Consider the following 5575-nt stretch of genomic DNA (forward strand, 5'->3'; position numbering starts at 1 on the left):
AGGTTCGCAGAGTAAACCGACGATTCGCGATCAAAAGAGATTGTTGACCGGTGAGTGGCGATGATTTGAATGAAGAAATAAAGCTTGCAGATCTCCGGTTGCAGTCGTCCGTCGGAGGTAGACGGCGGCAGCAAGAGTGAAAAGGAAGGTGGGTTGTGCATATACACTGATGAAATGTGAATCAAATGGAGAATACTGATTAGGGTTATTTTAAATAGGGTATATACATTTACTTAGATTAAATAATTAAAAAATAACTATTTTAGTATTTCGGATATCGGATATCCGAAATATCCGAAAAATCTCAAAATTGGTATCCGAATCCGAATCCGAATTTTCGGATATCCGAAATTCGGATATCCGAATTTTTGGATATCCGAAATTTCGGATAATTCGGATTCGGAATTTCGGATATTTCGGTTTCGGGTTCGGATTTTTTTGAACACCCCTAATTATACATACATGTCCTCAACCATTCTACTTGATACTGACTTAACTGTCAAAGAATGACTTCTAACCTCTAACAGATTCTCTATGTTGCTTTTAACTCAAAAAACAATGTCGAGATCGAATACACACACGCATTTGTGTGTATATACGGAAAAGTTTTTGGTTGTTGGGTTAGTAGTGTGCTGTTTTGGAAAAATCGGGACTAGTCGCTAGTCGGCCAAAAATAGATGACTCTGGCGAGATTCCGGCCAACCAGTAAATTTTGGCTAGATTCCGGTCAAAACTTGTAGATTCTTGCGATTAATCTCGTGTAACTAAAAAAGGGTTGAGAAGATGTTAATACCTATCTACTTAAAAATTATATATAAAAATGTGTGTGTGTGTGTATACATATAAAACTGACATAAAAAACTCAATCCGATTAATCACTAGTTGGTGCGGAAATTCTTGACACGACCCGTCACCCCGACCCGAACCCGACATGAAAAAAAATAGGTTTTGGTCGACTAACACGACCCGTTTAAAGAACGGGTCGGGTTCGGTTGACCCGTATAAAACGGGTTGACCCATTAACCCGTTCAACTATTTAGAAAAAATCTTTTATATTTGTTTTTTATTTTTTCCATTTCTATTTTACATGGTTAGTTATAATAATGTTAATTTTGACACATTATATTATTTATTTGTCACACTCATACTCATCATTAAACATGTTATCAATAACGCGCTTAAAATCCAACAACTCGTTTATAGATCGTAAACTTATATGACACATTTAATAATATGGCTTAAACGGGTCGAGTTCGGGTTGACCCGAATTTATATAGGCCGGGTTAGGTTTGAAATCTTTTATCCGAATGATAATATGGGTCGGGTTCAGGTCGAACATTTCAACCCACCAACTCGCAACCCACCAACCCGCCAACCCTTCAACCTGACACGATTGACACCCCTAGTTGGCACCCTACCGACCGCCTAGCAATTCTTACGAACCATGGTAGTGTCGTATATTACTTGGTTGGTTACTATTGGCAGACTTAGCTTTTTTTTCCTACAGGCTTACCCTTTTGGTAGTCAGACTTCTCACAACCTATAGAATACGATACCATAATAAAAACATATGTGGATTAAAAAATACACTATTAAATTACCATGTCAGTAGAAATTAAAACAAAATACAAAATACAAATTTAGAAAGTTGTTCCCTAAGAGTTTTCAGCCTTTGAAAACAATCCATGACATCTTCGACTAAAACATTGGCATGAAGGTCCCTATCGATATAATGAATGCAAAAATCGTTATTATTATCATCTCACCAATTCAATTACGCAAATCCGTCTTCACTGTCACACCCCAATCAATGGCGGAAACATCGGAGTGAGACGAACAAGATTGCACATTGCATCATAACACTATTTGCGACAATAATTAATTCAAAATCGATTTCATTTCATACCAATAATTGCCAATTACATCAAATAAATCAAAATACAACACTTGAAATTTCAAAGTACAACAAAGTTTAATCAAAATACGATAATAAATCTAGCATTTTTATATGAGTTTCTAAAGTCGTCCCTACTAGATTTCATCAAGATCATCATCAACCTGCAACATGTTTAAAAGTATAGTTAAACGTGTTTCTAAAGTCCTCCCCGCCCACCCCAAAGCCAGGGGCTAAAAGATAACCTATGTTCACGCTAATTTTGGCTACACCATCACATTCAAGCACGTGAAATGTTGAATGATTACTTTTTCATAAGTTCAATTACACTCATAATTATTAAGCCTAGTATTCTAGGGTTATTGGATTTTATCACCTCAAACTATCGGCTATCGGTCGCTGCCACCCCCAACTATCACTTTGACACCCGCCACCCCCAACTTAACACTTAGTGTGTTCTGTCACCATGTCGTTAACTGATCACTAACTTTTGATCATGTTACTATACTTTTGGGGGTGTCCTAAGATCCCTATGACACCCCAAAAAATATAGTAATAGGATCAAAAGTTAGTGATTAGTTAACGACGTGGTGACAGAACATACGAAGTGTTAAGTTGGGGGTGACGGGCGTCAAAGTGATAGTTGGAGGTGGCAACGGTCAATAGCCAATAGTTTAGGGTGATAAAATCCAATAACCCATTATTCTATCATACTTAAAAACATTTACGTGCACAAAGTAGCTTGTTCCATAAACTTTCAATTAGCAAGCAAATGTGTATGTAGAAGTTTAAGTCCATATCAATTTTGAAAATAACTAGTGGGGAACTCGTGCGTTGCTGTGGGAGCGACAATGTGCTTATTTTTTGTTGAAATGATAGACAATTCCGCTACTTACTACCAGTGTGGGACTAACATAAATCTAATAAAAAGTAAAAAAAATCATGAAAAATTTCAAAAAAATCAATATATTCTAACAAATTTGTTGCTGTGACATGCATGACAACATGATCTCAATTGATGCATCATCAGCATAATCAATCAATTTGTATTCCATAGAGATTTCTAGCATTAGTTATTGTGATGGTGATCTTCAAATTTTCCGGATGTATATAGATGAGTGGAAGGATAGACCTTTCAAATTACCGTTGTTAATTTCACAATCTATTTAATTAACTTTTCTTCTTCAATTTAATTATTATATAGAAATTCCACTTTACCCTCAATTAACCTCATTTAGTATTTGTACTGTAAGCATAAAAATTTGTAATTTTGCAATCATCATTGTGAAATGTATTATAGTGAAATGTATTATAATATAGTATAGATATTAGGGTGGGGTTCCGCTACAAAGTCAATTTTTCCTACAAAATGTACAAAGTCTTAAAACACCACAATTTCAGCCATTAAACACACTCAAAACCTACAAATAACATAGTGAAGATCACTAAAACACAATATCCAAACCCTAACATTCCTTAAAAACTTCAAACACACCATCATACAACTATGAATATAAAACACAATATGATAATCAACATAAAACACACAAATGTTAGTCATTCGATAATCAAAGTCTTATCATTCAAAACACAACACAAAACCCACAAATATAGTGTTTTAGTAACCTCCACTATGTTATTTGTGGGTTTTGAGTGTGTTTTATGGTTGATATTATGGTATTTTATGACTTTATACACTTTGTAGGAAAAATGGACTTTGTAGCCAACTTCTATCCTAGATATTATAGTCCATATAAATCTATTTATTATATTTATACATACTATTAAATCATGAAAATCCCAAAGGTTAGATGTCTAACCTTTAATTTAATCAATTAATTCCTTTAATTTAATCAATTAATTCCTTTAATTTAATCAATTAGTGAATTCAATTGAATACATTTTTTTTTGAACGGCAAATTTGGATCACTGACGGACCACTGGAGTATCATCGTGCCACCAGCGGAACCACCCGATCATATCCATCTCCACTAGGCATAATGCCTCACCAATTCAGGAGGAAACCCACTAAATATGGGAAAACCTCCTTGTGGGAATCGAACCCAGGACCTATTAGTTCAAAGTCTTATCCCACCCCCAAGATACCACTAGGCTATAAAGCCTAGTTAAAAATTTTATTTAATTCCTTAATTTAATTCAATTAATGGAAGACATAAATGGACATGGATTCCAACGATCAAATATCTAGATTGTTCTCGAATGTCTTAAAACTTTGGACAATGTCCAAGTTTACCCCCTCTAAAATGGTTTGTTTTATTTATATATATGGCTTCAAAACTTATACACATGGTAAAATTACAAAAAGAGTATAAAACCAAGTTTATGTATATAGATAAACACACCAATTGGCATCTAAATTACCAGAAAAAGCACTATCCTAACAACAGAAATCGAACAAGTAAAGCCAAATTCCATTCCATTATAAGAGAATTGTACAGCCGACAACTGTGCAAATATATATTACCCCCATTGGGCCTCCATTATAAGCGAATTGGGCTTTGGCTTGAGGGCATAACATAAGAAATCATTGCGCCTAGCAGCCCACTAGAGGAATGTTAAAAGTTAAAACTTATAAATAGAGTTGCATAAAATCGATTTTTTTAAAGAAAAAAAAACGGTTCGGGTTTAAACCGGATTTAGTTATGGTCATTGAAAGTCAATATTGGTTTAAGTCAAACCGGTTTTTAGCTAGAAAAAACACTAGAGTCGGGTTGAAAAAGGTTTCGATAAAAAAAAGTCGGTTCATAGATCAAATCAGTTTTTACAAATCGGTTTGAGTAGCGGTTTTGGGTCGGGTTTTTTTATGTTTCGGTAAGGAAACTAGTTTGGATGTTCACCTCTAGTTAACAGGAGTTTAGATCTGGACACGCATAATTTTGAAATACAAACTGGGTCGGGATAACCCATTCTCAAAATTCATAAATAAGTAATATACTTAGTTTAAAAACTGACAAATATTAGGTACAATGATTTGCAGTGAAAAAATATGTTTATTTTAGGTACATTGATTTGCAGTAAAAAAATTATGTTTATTTTATAAAAGCAGAGAAAAAAAAGCATATGATTGACTTAGAAGAGATTTATGCAAGTCGAGTAAGTAGCTATTGTTGGAAATTTATATAGTGTGAATGAATATTAATTTAATAAAATTATAATTATTTATTAGACTCTTCAATAAACTTTTAAGTAGAGTTTTTATGTTAATTTATTAGTTTTTATTAGAGTTTATGTCTCTAATAAAATCCCTAATAAAGAGAGACTTTTAGTAGAGTTTTATGCAAATCTATTAGTTTTTATTAGAGTTTATTTCTCTAATAAAATCTCTAATAAAGTGAGACTCTTCTCTACCCCATATCTCTTGTATGCAAAGTAGATTATGTGCCTAACTTGATGAAGCTAATTACAAGTAGAGATTTGAAAATGGAATTTTAGAAGGAAAAATTAGAAGAGTTCTTCGAGATACTTGAAAACCCATGTGTTGGGTACTTAGAGAGATATGTTGTCTTTATTCGATTTCATCATCTTCATATCATTATTTTCCACAAGTTCTAACATTATAATTTTATCCAGTGTAACCTCTGGCGCGGGGCCATCCCCGGCAGTAAATACTGTTTCGGCTGTTGTACCTTGGAAGACAGATGCGTCGTCTTTAGTAGAGGC

This window comes from Helianthus annuus, chromosome 10 (assembly GCF_002127325.2).
Source record: "Helianthus annuus cultivar XRQ/B chromosome 10, HanXRQr2.0-SUNRISE, whole genome shotgun sequence".
Classification (NCBI taxonomy): domain Eukaryota; kingdom Viridiplantae; phylum Streptophyta; class Magnoliopsida; order Asterales; family Asteraceae; genus Helianthus; species Helianthus annuus.